Source organism: Homalodisca vitripennis, chromosome 3 (assembly GCF_021130785.1).
Source record: "Homalodisca vitripennis isolate AUS2020 chromosome 3, UT_GWSS_2.1, whole genome shotgun sequence".
Lineage (NCBI taxonomy): Eukaryota > Metazoa > Arthropoda > Insecta > Hemiptera > Cicadellidae > Homalodisca > Homalodisca vitripennis.
This window is the reverse complement of record NC_060209.1, coordinates 83655915-83675081: the sequence shown is the minus strand read 5'-3', so window position 1 is coordinate 83675081 and position 19167 is coordinate 83655915.

The following is a 19167-nucleotide window of genomic DNA, read 5'->3' as shown; positions in this document are numbered from 1 at the left end:
TGGAAGTGGAAGTCCAAAACAAGCTTCCTCCCTTTTTTGGATGTGTGTGTATTAAAGAGATAGGGATGTCCTTAAGACACTGTTTTTCGAAAGATAACACACACAGGAAAATATTTAAATTATCAATCCAACCATCAAAAATCTGTCAAAGAAGGAGTAGCCTACTCGTTGTTTTGATAGAGCAAAGAGCTTGTGCTCAGATAAAGATGGACTAAAAGAAGAATTTAAGAAAATTGAATCGGATCTCAGAAGCAATGGATACCCTCAATTAGTAATTAATAAGTGCAAACGAACCAGAAGAATCATTCCTGAGTCAGAAAAACAGAATTGTGATAAATTTGCGTTTATGTCAATCCCTTATATGTGCCGGGATTATATCGGAGAAAATTAGAAGAGTAGGTAGAAAGTACAACATTAGAACCGCGTTTAAAACACACAACACTCTTAGACAAAGTCTCGTAAAAACAAAACCAAAAAATGGCACACAGGATTCCAAAAAACTGTGTTTACAGTATAAAATGTAGCTGCAATAGGGAATACATAGGCGAGACAAAAAGACCACTAAACGTAAGGATAAAAGAACACAAAGAAAACACACGAGAAAGGGGTTTTCACAGAAAAGTCAAAAATTGCACACCATTGTTGGTCCGAAGACCATCATATGAATTGGGATGAAGCCCACATAATACATCGGGAACCACATTTCTTCAAAAGGAAATTAATTGAGGCAAACATACATTAAATTGGCAGACCAACCAATCAGTCAACCATCAGTCGAGATTAGGCCGCTTTGGTTGCCAATTCTAAAAAATGAACTAAAGAGAAAACCAAAAGTATCAAACGGATCGGAAATTTGTAATAAACCAATGCGGAGTCACAATATGGTTTTAAGAAGTTCATCTCGCATGAACCAATAATAACGAAAGGGCCCATTTCCTGTTCCCCTTCCCTTCTATTTCCGCCATCTTGTTTCAGCCAGCCGTCACGATTGCCATTGGCTAGTCCCTCTGGTCAGTCGTAGGTGGTCAGTAGACGAGTGAAGACGCATTGTGACCTGTATTCCGTAGTTTAGTTTTAATGATTAGTGTTTTGTACAGTTTTGTATTAAGTGCATGTCTTTAGTGTTAGTGAAGTTGACAACAACATGTAGGTTGTGATTCCTGACTTAGGCGTGCCACAACGCTTTAGTAAGATTTTGTTTATTTTAACTTAGTTTGTAATTATGTATTAGGTTAGTTCTTTACCTGAAGAAGAGATCAGATTGCAGATCTCGAAACGTAAGTGTTACTGTTTTCCTTGTTTCAACTGAACGATGGCAAATGTCCGGAAAAAATCCTGTTTCCTTCAGAGTCGGTGAACTGATTGATGAGCGAATTGACTTTCTTTGTTTCCTTTTTAACTTTTCAGAAATGCCTTTGAATCTTTTGAAAGATTAAAAAGGGAAAGGATCAGAAAATATTACGGCTGACGTTAAAAAAAATTATCTTTAGCTCTATGGTAGAAAAAAAGTAAAGATTTAAAACTTAAACTTAAAAATTATTATGAGTACGAGATAGTACGAGATAAAAATTAAATTAATTCTGATTAGAGTAGATAATGTGTTTCCTTTCATACTTTTTAATATATGGGATTATTTAAGAAATTGTTTCATCATTTGTTTTTATGATTTTACACGTTTTTTCTAACATTTTGCAGGTGAGGATTCTCAATCCTCACCTGCAAAATATAATAGGATTGTCGGCAGGATTTTCGATGACGTCATAATTCTTCAAGAATGTTTTTATGTAAATGAACTGTTTATCACATATTCACATATAAAACAAGTTTGATCGTGCAAAAATGCCAAGCCCTAATTAAGATTCTAGCCCGGGTCCCTTGGGTGATAAACAGAGGCATTAACCACTCAGCTACCAGAGAGGGTAAGCTTCTGGGTAGCAAAACATCTTCCATTTCACGCCTGTGGACTGTTCCCGATTATTGTGGAGGTATATAAGGCTTCAAAATAGGGGATGTTCATATCAGCAATGATATTACATGCTTCCTCTTTTCAAGATGCATGGATTTCGGGAATATAGTAAGATGGAATGTGTTATTATCCTAATGGGAATTTCCCCTAAAGACCATTACTGCATCTAGAATTATCCAACATTTAGCTTAAGATGCCGCATCATACTCATGCCAGCGTATTAGATATTTTTGAGGAATAAGCATAGTTCTCAACATCCTTACTGTCAACAGGATGCTTGATGATCTCTTTCATGGGATTATGGTTATTCCGAACTGGATTTTTGATTTTTTTTAACTATTATTGATATCTGGTAGTATGTCGTGTGGTAAAAAGTTCTGGAGATTTCTCAGTTCCTATTTTCAGTTAATTACCTATCCAATTAATACTGGCCATGGTCAAACTAAAAGGGCTGATGTTATGCACAAGTTTGAAGGATGACCGGCTGCAACTTGATGTCACTTAGATGTCATCTACGCAGCCTGAACTATTACTACTCGGTACGAAGTGTTCATCCTGTAATCGTGTTCTTATTTTTTTATAAGCAACCAATAGTGTCTAAAAATGGTTTTCATTTGACTATTTTAAACATAAAATTCTGTTTAATTCGATATCTGTTTTTTTTTTTTCTATTTATTCCCGTAATTTTGGAATGGGAAAGCCGATCGTACCCCTTACGTCTATTATGTTGAAAAATCTAAATCGCTATCTATTTACTCATTACCACTGTTTTCGATAGTAAACAGTTCCTTTCATATGAACAAGAATTATGGTAAAAGAAACTGGAAAGACTTTCTGTAACTAAGGGGACAGTTCGTAAATTCGTGGAAATCTTAAAATTTAGTTGCAGTAGTGCTTTGCTTCTTTTACTATTTTAACAGATAATGGCTTATAAAATTTAATTTTCTCATAGAATTTCAAATAGCCTATGAGAATAACGGAAAAATATGTACTAAACTCAATAGTAGTCAATAAAAATACAAGTAAATTAAGAAGAGTAATTAAATGGGATCATAAAGAAACTAGAGTGTACCTCCCCAGGCTCAGTATACTTGCATTTCTCGTCCGCCGCTTTGCGTCGTGAACATTACAAAGTTTGTTACAAAAGGCTAAAAAAGGCAGTTGCGTTATTGTATTAAATTACATTTTTTTAGTGTGGCAAACAGCTAAAACGAGTTGTTGTATGTTCAGTATGATATTTTCACTCCATATAGATCCCAATAATCTAAAATCAATTCTTAATGTTGTTATCAGTACCATCGATCATTTACTGTACCGACTCTCCTCCTTATTCTGTTTGATAAGATTAAGATTAAGAGTCCCATGAGGACAGACAATAAGGCTTAAGAGAGGATCGGCCGTTCCCTAAAAAAAGAAATACAAGATACGTCCTCTTGACCGATCTACTAATGTTTGTCTTATATTCACTTCCAGTCGCTTATACTTCATCCAGCTGATTTTGTGAATTAACTGTGCAAAATACGCAAAGAACTCACAGATGTCTTAGAATTAAACATTTTTCTGTACAAAATATTGTACTGCACACGGAATAACTCAGAACTAAGATAGAAAACAACATCAACTTGATATTGCCCTGAGTGTGGATGAAAATATATGTGTCACTTTTTGAAATTCGGCGGATAACCTGATGGCGCAGTTGAGGTCAGCAAGAGAGACAATCCTACCGTAAGCGATATCCAGGACATTTTGTGCTTGAACCGGTATTGGCAACACCGGTATATTCGTATATACATATTACACTGAGCTGTTTCCAAACAGCATCATTTACTGATATTGTAGTAATTACAGTGGGATGAGATTAACTCTTCTACACATTAGGATTAAAAAGATAATAAAACAAACCTCGTAAATGAATCTAATTTGATTTCGGTCCATGAAAAAGTCACTAATTCAATTTAAAATGTATAAGCCAATCTCAAAATCCAGACATAAAATCGATTATTTGGTTTAAGGGCTATAATTATATATAAATTATAAGAGGATTTAACAAGTATCTTAATAGATTTAATTTAGGATATAGGTATTTATAAATGATTAGTTTTCTATTTGAAAAGCATCTATTACTTTTTATAATAATTATCTATTTACACTATTTTATTAAAAATCGTTGTTATATATTTCTATTTGTTAGTTTATTATATGGTGAAACATATTGTTAACATTAGTGTAACGTTAATGAGCATCTCAAAGCGTTTTCTTAGTCAGTATTTCCAAAAGCATGTTCGCTGTCGTCACGATTGAGACGGAGCTCAAAGTTATATTTACTGCCGGCTTAATGGTGTCCCTTGTTCTTTTCAAAAGGGATTTAATTTCACTTCAGTGACGAACAAAAACATCAAGGAACCTGGCAGGTAATGAAATTATCTGTTTGCAAGACTCGATTTTTGCCCGGTTAAATTGATTGTGGCACAACAGAAGCAACAAATACCGTCCTGGAGTGCTTCGGCGGCCAATATTCGTTAGTTTATTGGATTAGAAGTTTATTTCATTGGAAACTCTGCCAATATTTAGCTACGTTTGTGTTCTCACTAAGTGTAAAACAACATTACGATTCATCAAATTAAGTGCTATGATTATTTTTCAATCTTACTTATTTGCACTGTTATCATGGAGAATTTGTATACGAAAAATCTTTTGGTATTGTTTGATTAACTTCATTTTTACAAATTAAAAATATTCTCCCATATCCTTTCCAATATTTTTCAAACAGTTTCATGAACAAGATTTATCATAACCACTAATATACGCCATTATAACCATCCTAGATATAGAACAGTATCTAACAACACAATTATTAAGAATAGTGCAGATTGATGAGTCAAGTCTAAATATGACCAGCATTTTCAACAGTCAAGTTTAAAAACAGTATCTTGAGAAACAACATAATTATACTGATACAAACTATAGGCATCAACCACTACACTTCCATATTTGAATTTTTAGTACCATTACTCTTTATATTGTTGTACTGCCATAAAATATAATTATATATTTCAATTAAAATATTTCGTGAGAATAGCTCTCTATGTTTCCACTATGTTCACCACTGGTCTTAGGACCCGACTATACAGATGGTCATCTTGAATTTATCTCCGTTAGAACAGTATTAATTTTCAAATACTTTTACACCATATTTTCAGGTGTAGAATTGCGAGAGTTGTCTCATTTCAAAGACATGATTAAGTACATATCCAAGCAATTTAAAGTGTTTTGATTTGTTTATTGGTTATACAAAAAATCTCAAACTATAATGTGTTTCATCGATTGAATTGTAAGAAAGTATAAGCTCAGAGTTTAATCACAAGATATCTTTAAAAATAATAGTTTTAACACAACAAATAATTTAGTAACTGTTTTTGAAATTTAATTTCTTTCTTATAGCATAACTCAACATCATTTCACTTCAGCTGGCTCTTAAGCACTTCATTGTAAACTACTGTAATAAACCTTATTTCATGGAGTTGTTTACAAATATAATACTCGGAAATACCCACTCTAAGACCAATTTGGCTTTCCAGCTGTACCGATCCCCAATCCTAGCTAGATAAATACTGTAAAATACAGAAATAAATAACATTACATTTTGTAAACGTAATTTCAACCTCTGTGATTTTACACATGTTGCCTAAAATTTTCTGATTAAGAAACCATTTGTTATATATAAAACCATTTTTATATTTTCGTATTCAGCTATTGATATACTGCAGGGCAATGCATGTGAAGCCGCGGGTGACAGCTAGCATACCATTTCATTTACACCTGTACTCATAAATAATGTTCCGTCAATAACAAGCGTTGGTAATCTGTAAAGATACTTCAAAATACGAAACCAAGTTGAAATGGGGTTTTTTAACTAAACAATGATGAGTGTGGTTAACAAAAACTGAAAAAGGGTGGTGAATAGTTGGTAATAATAATTCAACATATATTATTGAAAATATGCAGATGATATATATTAATTTGTCTTGGAAATAACAAGAAACGTTGTTACTGTACTACTTGGATGTAATATATAAATTGCCTAAAATATTAACAGTAAATAATAAAAATTTTACTGAACAAATGTTGTAAAGATTAAAAATTAATATTTTTGAACATTTCCAGCTTATATTTACCAAAATAAACAGCTCATTTTATTTTGGTAAATATATTATGCAACCAAAATTGTATCTACTTCTAACACGCTAAAAGTAAAGAGACAATCTCTAATCGTCTCTTGAACTAATTCAGATGATCCATATGTACTCAAAATATTGTTTGTTCCCGTTGAACAGTAAAGTTGGAATGAAAGGGGATTTTGAAACACACGTATTTACTGGGTGCAAGTGTTTGGAGAGGAATTAGAGTTGAAACATGATAAGCTGACGAATAGTGACAATGCAACACATTCAAGTGCTGGATGAGTTGTGATGTTTTTCGTTCCTGTTCAATTTACACCACAATCCAATTTATACCCTTTGAAACTTCCATCACCATGGCCACCGGTTAGAGCAGTGTGCAGTAATACTTCGCGTCTGTTGATTCAAACAATACGAAACAGATGAGCTCATGTGCTTTGTTTGGCAGGTTATTTTAGCTTCAAAACGTGTTTTGTGTTTCATATTCTTTCTTTGAAATAATATTAATAAATGGAAGATGACTCCTAAAACTCCTAGTTGTTGATCTAACTTAACTAAAAGTTTTGCTGACGTCAACAAAGGAAGTGATGAACTTAGGTCTGTAATTTTGTCTGAACGTTCAAAAACTTTTCATAAGCTTTGTAGAGATTTAAATACGTTTTTAAATAGAAAGAGATGCTTTCTTTATGGGTCTGGACAGTGATTTCACTTAAGGGAGACCCCAGTGTACTGTAGTTAAAATATGTTTTTGAATAGTTTGTCATTGTTCATCGCCTTGCGATTAAACGGCAAATTGATATTTGAATAACATTTTGCTTATATAAAGAATACACATACCTGTGTTTTAAACATGTTTAGTTGCGTTCTTTATCGATTTGAATGTATTGTAACAACTATAAACTTTTCTCCTGACGTCACTGGTCTGAATTGATAAATAATTGAACTTGTGGTTCTGTAAGATTTCATTATCTGTTTATGTTACTTTTGGCTTCTTTCCCCTCTGTAAGTAAAACATATTGTTATAACCACCGTTTAATAGTATCACCCATGATAAACATGTTGACATACTAAAGAATACAGGTTGAACATATATGAGTATTGAGTGTTACAATTGTACAGTTGGCACATACGAGTACGTGACCACTACATTCAACATTTATATCAAAAGTGATATCGTGTGTTGGTATTTTTAGTACCTTTTAAGGTGTATTTTATCAATATCATTTATTGTACCAATTCGTTTGAAAGCTTTGGTTTTACCCCTAAACAACCGACTGTGGAGAATTAAAGAGGGATCATTTTTATAGAATAATCACTCGTCAGATAATTATATAAATTTCTTTAGATGTAATATTGTATTGTATTACTATAAAACATGTCAGGTAAGTAAAAAATTTACATTTAAATAGTAAAATCATTTAAGTCCTTTGTTGGAAATAGCTAGAAAGATTTAATGAAACTTTAAGAGTGTAATTGGAAATTAAATACTACAGTTAATATTGTAACCACAATAATGTAATATAGGGTATTAATTAATTCCCCTAACGTTTTACTAATGTTTATGTGATTTATTTGAATATAACCTGTTATGCTTTACATAGGAACTTTAAACAATAATGCAATTATACAATAATACAGTTTCATACAAGATTTAACCCATAATTATCCACACTATAATGCAGGTGGTCTACAATTGTCTACATACTTATTTTTGAAATATAATGAATAAATTATATTGTATTTTATAATGTCAATTTTAAATTAATGTGATATAACAATATTTTTATGCAACTAACAATATATATGTGCAGTGAATTACAAACAGTTTTTAAGAAATATATCCGATGTTATTACCAGTATCTTAATGAATTTAGGACTTACCAATATTATTTATGTAGTACTGTGTCCTAATTAATGACCTTATTATATAATGAGAATTTGTATAATGGTAATGATAATATAGTTTATTAATGTTCACCGTAACTGGTATTTGACTTAAGATCTTTATATTGCCTTATCTATAGATGCTGATGCTTGTACAGCTAATCGGATCCCTCTGTAGATTTCAAAAAATAAAATTTAAAGTTATGAGAACCGAATTTAAGAACATTTCTTAACAATTTAATCTTTAAAATATTTCTGGATACGATTCCTCCTATTGTACGACTCTATTTCTTTTTAAGGAATTTCCTTGACAGTTTAACGTATGTATGGTTCTATACTCAGTATAATAAACTGAAAAAATATTTATGGTATTCTGATATTTGCATGAACACATCAAAGCAGTTAATGAACGTAAAACATATCTAATAAGGTGTCAGGAATGAACAAATGAATAAATATATAGTTTTTAAATAATTTTGTCGGATAGAGCTTTTATAACTATATATTTACTAGTTATTTTACCACACTGTCAGGAAGAAAGATAATGGTTGGTTTTGTAGTAAATTACACTATTTTTACATTCAAAATTTAAATACAATAAAAGCAAAAAGTAAAAAAATGTATGTCAAATAATTTTAAGAATATTAACGTATACGAGACCATATATTTTGGAGCTCTGAGAATAGTTCGCTTATATAGTTTATAGTATTTAGCTCATTTGATATAGTAAAACTTGTAGCGCTGGGTTTTGATAGCCATAAGAGTAATGTTTCAGTAATAAAGTGTAAGATGTATTGCTTATATATTCTGTCGTTCATGTATCTTACAAAATGTATATTCTACCTGTGGGTGGATGTTGAGAAAATGTCTGTCTGTTATCTACAAACAGGATATCCTGAGAACGAAATGATATATATATATATATATATATATATATATATATATATATATATATATATATATATACTGTGTGATATGAGGTCTGTTACACATTTAGAAAGTAGATTGAATAAATACCTATTTTGTAGATATCTACAATATGATATAATAAAATAAAAACCAGAAAGATCCAAAAAGAAAACTCGTTGGTAATCATCTCAAAACCGAATTTGAAAAGTGTTATATTTTACAGTAATTAAAATAATCGCATTTATAGATTGATACAGTAAGCGAAATCTTAAGTTGTTCCATCGAAATTATTGAGATAACGCAATAAATAAGGAACAGGTGATTTTTAATTAAAATATAAAATATGAAAGTACTGCTTCGGCATTGGAAAGCTATTGGGAGCTGACGGTGCAGAGCGTTATTGTTGGAGGATACTAATCATTGCTTTCAGCACAATGGAAAGTCTTACAGAAGGTTTTTTGCAATCAACTGCCGTGTCCGCTTAGTGAAGTTGTTTCTCGCATTTGCTGGATAAAGGTTGATTAATAATTAAAATTGGTTTAAAATATCTTTTACAGTCAGGCAAGACTTGAGAAAATCAAAAAGTCTTTTTTAATTATTATAATATTATTTCAATGTGAATTAACTATATATATATATATATATATACAGTATATATATATATATATAAATATATATATATACAGTATGTATAAATAAATAAATATATATATACAATCTATGTGGTAACGTAGCTCTGTACATATTTTATAAATAACTTGTAATATATGTGTGGTATAATTTTAATAACATGTATTAATAACAATAAATAAAAATTATGTTTGTAGGTCGAATTCGTTTAAAAATTCTATAATAAAGCCATAAAAAGGTAAATAAAAGTAAATTGTATAAAGCATTCAAAATTCCCGACCACAATAATTAGTTTTTATAGGACCTTATGTTCAAATTAAGGTGTTAACTTATAGTTATTCTCATCTCGTTATATAACTATTAGTTAGTCATTCTTATAATATTGTCTTCTTGTATTTTTTTACCTAAAAAAATCATAATTAAAAAAATTGAGGAGTAATTTGCATGAATATTTGGTTGATAAAGACGCAAATTGTAATATAAAGTAAAAAACAAATATGTTTAAACAAGAGCTTTTAAATGGTATTCCATCTTAATGATAAGAGATATACCCATAGCCAACTAGTTCCATGTACAAAATGCATGTAAAAAATTACAAAATGTATGGATTCCCGATTTGTTGGATTGGTGGAAAAATAAGTAGCCACTTAATTATTCCTTAAACTTCTTTCAGCTGGTTTAGCAATATTCCGCTTATTGAAGTTATCTATCAATATTTTAATATAATTATGTAACCATTCTCAAAGTTTTCCATTACATTTTTAACGGCCACCATTTTTTAACACCACATTTGTTAGTGTCCAGTTTTGAAATGATTTACTTGTATTCGAGCTAAAAGTGTTGAACAATATTCTGATATGCTAATAATATTTAATGTTGTCGGATCACCTCTTTTTGCATATAATCACCTACAACATAACAATAATGTTTATTATAGTGTGACTCAAAGTATTATTATTAGTGCATAAACCCCGTATGCTCGAGAGATTCTACATATATGGCAATATACTAATTATTATCTTTATTATTAATTTAAAATGTATACAACTAATTTCCAGATAAAATAAGGTTCCATCTTATAATCTCATCACAAAAAGAACTAGGAGCTCCTGAAGCATAGAATAGTTTTTTCACAACTCAGGTCTAGAATATTATAATCTTAAATGTTCTAGGTAAAACTATTAAGCACTTTAATTAATCTCAAATACTTTTAACGCCATAATATCCTCCGTAAAGATCTCTAACTTGTTGATAAAATATTTACCGCTAGACTAATAACCAAAAGCAGTTTTACTATATATAAAGGCAAATTGCGAGAAACATAATTAACTTCCAAGTTTTATCTTCATCCAGATCTGTTCCTTATACGCTTTGTCATGCTACAGAACTCATTCATATTACAGTCATACGCCAAGGCTTACACTACAGTCTCTGTGTATAGGTTTTCTACTTTGTCCACTTAATCCTTAATTACCTCACGTTCCGTTCTCGATGAAGGAGTCAATAATGCTTTTAATGTTTATGTATCGTTTTATATACATTTATTCATATAACAGTCATATTTTTAATATTTTAAGTTTTAATTGTATAATAAATTTAATTAAAAAATAAATTGCTTATTTTACTAATTTTCTACAAATAAAGAAAAACAACTCAACTAATTAATGGAATTGAGAATGTATGCAATATGATAAGGATATTTATGCTTTTATACTAAAGACCTAAAATACCATTTGATAGAAAAATAAATTTAAATACCAAACTTTCTTTCACTTCGTATTACTTCAATTTTGAGAAATTAGTGTAAACTTTGCATTACTATATATTTTTTTATTAGAGCTATAGCTACTTAAATAACGTTCCCTACATAAGCACATGAACCATCAGCTATTTGTGGTGTCTAGTATATCGTAATTGATTCTTCAAAAATTCAAAAATAAAAACCTTCATATTCGTAAAGCGAAGAATTCATTAGAAATTATCTTTTCAATATCTCAATTATGAAATTAAATTAAGAATATCATACATTATTGTTATTTTTTACACAAGTGTCGTTTAGGGAATCCATGGGCAAGGCTTCAAAACTTAGTACGCCATGTGATAAGCACAGTTTTAATGACCCACTAAAGATTGAAATTATATGAGATAGGTAATTAGCGTAAATATGACATTGCTATTTTAATGTTTTAGGTTCCTGCTGAAAAATAATTTGTACTCAATATCCATCGGGATGCAATTATTTAAGGTCGATCCTTTTAAAATTATTTTGAATCGTTTATAGGAATAAAAACAAGTTTTACATTAGGTAATGTAAAAAAATACGTAATTCATTCTTTTGAACTAAAAGATTGCTTTTTTTCTATAAAACGCAGTACAATCTGACATATGACGCTTTATTAATGATCTCCATCTCACTTACAACTACCGAACTTTCCCTTTTACGCTGCCACACCTCCATCACAAGTTCTCCATTAGCTTTCCTGTCACATTTAATACGTAGCTTTAATGAAATGCAAATACCACTTCGTTACTCTTGTCTAAATTGTATTTTATTCTCAATAGTGCCTAAGATACTTACACTAATTTAGACTTACAACCCACTCCATTAGTGCTTCTACCCGAATATAATAAACAAACAATATGTAATACAATATGAGAGAGGTAAGGTTTTTTTTTACTTCTATAACGTTGTAATAAAAAAGATAGGTAGCGAACTTTATGTCTCAAGAGACACTATGAAGAACACAAAGCTTAAATCGCAATATCCCAGAATTTATGTCCTTATATTATGGTAGAGCAGGATGTTTAATATTGATGTTATAGCTGTTCTACTTGTGTAAGAGCAAGAGATTGATCGTCTTTATTTCAGTAAACTAATTTAATATGTGGTAGTTTGCATTGTACTATCTTTGGTCCGATATTTTTGTTTTAAGAGATGATCTTAGAATGATCAAGGTCAATGATCAATAGATCAAGGAATGATCTCTTTACGCTATTTGGGAATGTATCGATGTCCGTATTTATTGTAAGTTGCCCTGTTTTAATACGCGGAATGTGTGTTATGGAACTGCAACATTGTCATTAATATTAATGTTTTACTAGCTTAACAGTCAGTAGTAACAAGAGTGTACTAAAGATGATAAGAATTCGGAACCATTACTGTTTCTGTCTTGGGGCTGTTGAAATTAGACTGCAATACCATTCTATTCCTTCATCGAATAGCTTTACTAGGTTCCAAGCATCGGAGAGATTGTAATGTGGTTTAAAATCAGACCTTTAAGTAGTTTACTAAGTTAATATAAAAAACTAAATACTTTATAAGAAGTGAATAATTTATATATAGTAAAAATTATGTCCTATCATGTCAATACCAACAATAATTTATTTACAATATTAGATGGTGTCTGCGTTACGAAGTGTACATAAAAAATTACTATATAAATCTGAGCTTGGAAGTATGGGACAGAATATTATGTTGGAATAAAATAATGTTATTTTAAGGAGTAATACAAGTTTGCATAATTAAACGTACTCGTATGTACTGTAAATGTAAGATGTAATGCCTAAAGTAAACTTATTTTAAGTATCTATTAAGTATTGTAAAATTAAAGATTCTACTTAAAATGGATGAAAAACCGAATAAATTAGGTATTAAATTATAAATACAATATAGGAACCTACTTCTTGAGCTTATCTAAAATTATGTTTTATAATTAATATCTGCAGTACAAGAAGCGTTGCATTTTAAACATGCTGAAATGTGTTCAGATCCAAGTAGGGGACGTTTAGATGATATTATAAAAATGAAATATAAGTGATAATTGTGTAAGTAAATCCCATGTAGCATTGGAGCATAAATCATTCGACCTAAGTGGCTCCCTGAGCCTATGTTGGTAAGCCTGATCTTATCTCCTAAACAGTGGTAAGAGCTTGGTGCTTTCCTCCAACTACATACACACGTCCACAATTCCCATCCAACCATGTTAACACTTGTATCGAAAAATGTGCTTGTATCCAGTGGTTACATCGAAAGGAATGATCGATCCTTTTAACTCTCAGGTGAAAATCTCAAAATCTACGAAGTTTGGATACTGAACCAATTAGAACATCCGTGGAGCTAACTAATTCTCACATGCAAGTTAAGTTGAAAATATTAAAAATCAGCGAATTTGTTATCGCGCACAATGTTCTCATTTCGTTTTCTATAAATGGAAATAATAAATATTACTGATATAAAAGCAACTGAAGATTGGAAAAAATACATCGATACAACGGAGTATCGAGGGACCCGACAGAACGTAAAAATTTATTTTTCAAACATTTTTTGATTAATAAAAATATTGATATTTAATAGCTTAAAATGTTCCTCTTCATTCCAAAATCAATGGCTACTTTGTGGAATATGATTGATCTAAGTACCAAGTTTTAAGCATCTAAGACTTTCTACCAATAGTTATCCTATAGATGGACAGTCAGACATATAATAAATACATGATTTTATGAAAGGTTTCCTTAGTAATAAAATAAATTTTTCTTATAAGTATTTAAAAAATAACTAAAGTATATAAAAATAACGTACTGTTTCTTGAGAAAAAGATGTTTTATTTAATTATATAGTGGATATTACAATTTGTCATTTATATTTCACAAGGATTTGGGAAATATAAAAAGTAAAATTCAACGTAAAATATCTCTTAATATTCCGTTTAGTAACACAAAAGACCATTGAATGTAAGCTTTAACGTCAAATTTCGTGATAACAAAACTTTAGCTGAGTTGAAAAGTTTGTTGGCGGAACGGAAGATCAAACGATGGATGGAATTAATGGACTTAACAAAGACGAATTCGATGGGGAAATGAAACAAACAAATACCACTGACTTAAAAATAATGATTTCAGAGGAAGAGAAAATCCCCCTCAGTTTCAAAACTTTGCGAAGCTTAGTCTGTAATAACGTTATAAAGTTATCACGCGTTAGTAAGCATAGTGCTAGGTGAACATTTAAAAGATATCTTATCCCATAACTACGATCTAATATATATATATATATATATATATATATATATATATATATATATATATATATATATAATTTCAATAAACATTGAATCGTAAAAAGTACTTGCTCCGCCGGGAGTCGAACCCGGATCTCTCACTTGCCGGGTGAATGTGCTACCATTACACCACAGAGCGCTTACTTTTTCCGATTCAATTATTTACATATATATACATAAACCGATTAAAATCCGACTGATACTGGTGTTACGATTTTACAAAAATATAATAATTGTGTCATTGTTTTACATCATTAAGTTACCAACGAAAAAAATAAACATAAAGAAACCTGTGCTATTCAGATTTTTTCTCGAATTCCTTTTTAGACATTATATATCTGGAAATTGAATTGTATATAGAACCATCATGGAGGCTGTCGAACATGATAGCAAGGACATGATATTTTTTTACCTCCTGATCGATTTGTTATGGAATTTAAATATTCTTTTACGAACGAAAGTATGTGGTTAAGGAACACTAGTATTTCAGAACAAGCAAACCAGTTTGTCTATTATAATTTATCGATCACATATTACGAAAGTCAATTTAAAATAGTAATCGATTCTAATTTAAATCTATAAACGTGTTTTACTATCTCAAGTTTTATACGAAGAGAGTTTATATTGGATTTGAGAAGTTTGTGAATTATCTACAAGAGGTAATGTTCGATTTGACCAACCTCTCGGAAAGCTTGTAAAAGGTCACCTGTGGAGCTTATTGGCTCATTACAAATTCATAGCTCCTAACGCCATCTTTACTACCACTTTATCTTCAAGTAAATGCTGAGCGGGGTTAGTGCTTCTTGTGGCTTCAATAGGTACTTTAATCTATATATAAGACAAGGCTATTCAGCCTGATACCTAAGTTTATTGGAGATCAGAATTTAGCTCCTTTATTTTCACTTTTACTTTCCTTCTGGATAAAATATTTTAAACAATTTTACACAATCTTAGAATAGCGCATAGAGTTTTAAAGTCGCGTGACCAAAGTTCTACTTTGGACTAGTTAAAAATAACTATATTACTAAATAACTGTACTGTATAACCTTATCATATATTCTATGAATTATTCGTTTTAAAACTATTCATGTGTATACTTCGTAAATATTCAGAAGTGTACGTATGTAATATTTAAGACAGTTAAACAACGACGAGAACATTTATAGCCACCATACCAACAATAACCTATGCCTTTTAACACTGTATGCTATACCTAAGAACCGTGAATAAACAAAATCAAAATTGAACCACTCATTTATTCTCTATAATCAAAAATATATTTAAAATGTATTTAAAATTATCTAAATTACAGTTTTTTAAAGATAATTTACAAACAATTTTGTTATTGAGGATTTCTTGATCTGTGTTTGATTTGGGCGTTGAAGGGAATGGAGAAGATTTTTTAAAGCTATTTTCTTAAAAAACTTCAACGCTTGGACTAAGCAAAATAAACAATATATATATATATATATATATATATATATATATATATTCCACAAAATAAATAAAAACAAGACATTCAGATAACTTCATTAATTCAGACATTCGTATAGACTGTTATAGTATTTTGACAACATGTAGTTAGTTATGTACGTGTATTAAACCAGCGTTGATAGAAAGAACATTTTAGTTTTTCCACTATGTGCTAACAAAATAATATAAATGTGTAAAAATCCTTCCTTTGATAGATACGGTTGTTTATGAATAGTTTAAATTCAAAGTGCAATTGAACACAATCATAAATGTTATTCATATTATTCCAAGGATTTACCTTCAATACGGTTTTGGATTTAGTCGTAACTAGGGAACTTTGAAGATGTGCCAAATATTTTTAATCTTTTGAATTTTTAATCCATTATTAAAATTAAAACTGTTATGATAGTTATATGCATGGATAAGTTGTTGATGAATGGTTTTAAATAACTAATTGGGATATTATTAAAGAAAAATTTTTCTCATTAAAGTATGTGATATGTGAATTTACTGAGTGGTGTAGATGTATTGAAAGTAAATAATAATATTGCGGTCATTTTTACCGGCAATACAGTAAATTTCTTATGTACAGGTAATACCATGTCAACCTTAATATAAAGTGTTTGAAATTCCAAGCAGAATTCAATTTGTTGTTTGTAGTTTATAGATATGATTTAAAGTTGTTCTGAACGAAATGATGTTCATATTTTAGGAAAAGTAATATGTGACCGCGAGCACGACAACCAGAGGCTGAAGAAAGTGCAGTATAAATAGGTTGTCGTAAGGACAACAATGGAATGCTACACCACCGAATCGGCATTTCATATCTGAGTTGGCCGTTTCTGCGACGGAACCTGCTGTCTGGCGCACAATACTCAACAAATGAGCGCCATTACTGTGCGAGCAGAGCGGCGTTATCAACCGCATTGTCGTGCCGTCAAGGCGAACCGTTATCAGCGCAAATATGCACCGTTACCTCGTACTCCATGTTCTAGGCGAACTGTTGAGAACTTCGTGAGGGGAGTCAGCCATGGTCTGTAAGGATACAATTCATTAAGACCTTCATAATGACAAGCCGCAATAAGTGTCTTTGGTAAGGAACTTTCTTGCTTGTGTGATAATGAACATTTACAAGTAATAGTCAGCTTCTCTTTTACACATCTAGAAACCGTTAGAATTTCGGAAAAAAAACTAAAAAAATATTTACTTTAATTCACCTTTAGATTTAATTGGTTGAACGAAACAGGTTACTTAAACATTTGATTTAATAAGCCCTTTATTTTCCTAACGTAAAACTTTTTAATTTTCAAAATAGGGGGAAAAGTGAGTTTAATTTTCATAAAGAATGTCTTTAGGGGTTTTGAATGAAATTCTTTGCGTTATATGATGGAGTCAGGTACCATAAATGAGGGTGTATATATATGTTTAAGCATAATAAAAATTGTACAAAATAATCAGGGTTCCCAAAGCTTTGAAATTAGGTGTATCACTATCAAATCTCACATCTTAAAATGTTCTAAAGCTAATCTCCATGACATGGAAATGTCATTTTTGGGATTTAGCAACGTTGAAAACAATTTAACTGGGGAATTGGGAGTCATAAATGTGGGGTAACATTTTTCACTATAGAATATAGGTCTTTCGGCCGATACAGGTAGTGTAGGTATATTCTTCCTCCTCTATTCATACGTTTTTACTGCATTTAATCTCTGGGTTGTCCCACACAAATTTATTTCTTAAAAATTAAAAAAAGGAAACAAACTCATTTTAAATTCATGAATGGAGTGGATTTAGAAACATAGCCTTATAAGACTTATTAAATTCCGAGCATCGTTACTCTGAGAAACATGAATTGTCCGAAACAGAAACCCCAACTTCTTTCTCTGCAAAAGAGTTTTAATTTTAAGTATAAATCAACGAAAAACTCAGTACACCAGTACAGAATAAAAGCTTACTCCTGTCACATAAAAAATGCTATTTGAGTTTGATCTCAATATATTTACTTATTACGAATTTGCGTTAGAAATCAAACGATATGAATCAACATGATAACAATTGTTTTCACTAAAATACTTCACTACATGACTACATTCAAAAACGAAATTTACCCTCCTGTTTTATATTATATACAATGAAGTACGTATAAATAGTGCGATATAATTAAAATGTGTATACTAGGGGGCGTAAGGATCTATTAAATTATTTCAACGGTTCTCAACAAACATGAGCACACAAATTCTATATTGAAAAAAAAAACTGTGCATTTTATATGGAAGAACAAACTTGTAAGAGATATTGGCCTATTATGGTCATTTCTGGTTGGTTTTGTATCTCTACCTAACATTGCTACTACTATCATAAAATCATATGCTAACTATGAGTTTAGAATACCTATAATCTACCGATATAGGTCACATAATTATTACAGATAATAAAATAATTTTCTAAATAATAATAGTTAATCTGGCCCGTCACCAACTAAGTAATTTAAGGTTTAGTGCACAGAAACCGGAATCGAATATCATTACAATACGAATGGTACAGGAGTTATGAAGCCGTAATTGTGCAGCTAGCTTCGTGTGCTGCCGATAAACATTTCGGACTCCAGGGCTAAGTAACTAGTCTCTCACACAGGCCCTAGTCCTTTTTGATTGGCCACGACCGCTGAGGCGATGACCACAGTTTGACCAGCTGAGCCGCTGAACTGGTGATGCGTTTTGATAGAGGTACGATGGGCCTGACGATGAGCTGGGCTCATCCGAGGAACTCCTCTGTTCCCTTGGCTTTTGAACTGACTATATTCCACCTGTCTCGTTCAAAATTAGATACTGGATCGTTACTAGCTTCCTATTCATTTATTACGAGAATGGATGAGGATATTTATTTGGACTGTCCCAGCAAATCCACCATAGCTATATGGAATTTTAGTAGACCTCATCCTTACTTTTCTACTTATCCATAATATCATTCCGGATGCCGAGCGAAACATTGGAAATTTTAAGTGCATGGAGGTTTTCTTCACCTACAGAACATATGATTAGATTCTATTCACTTACAAGCAAATCACAGGTAA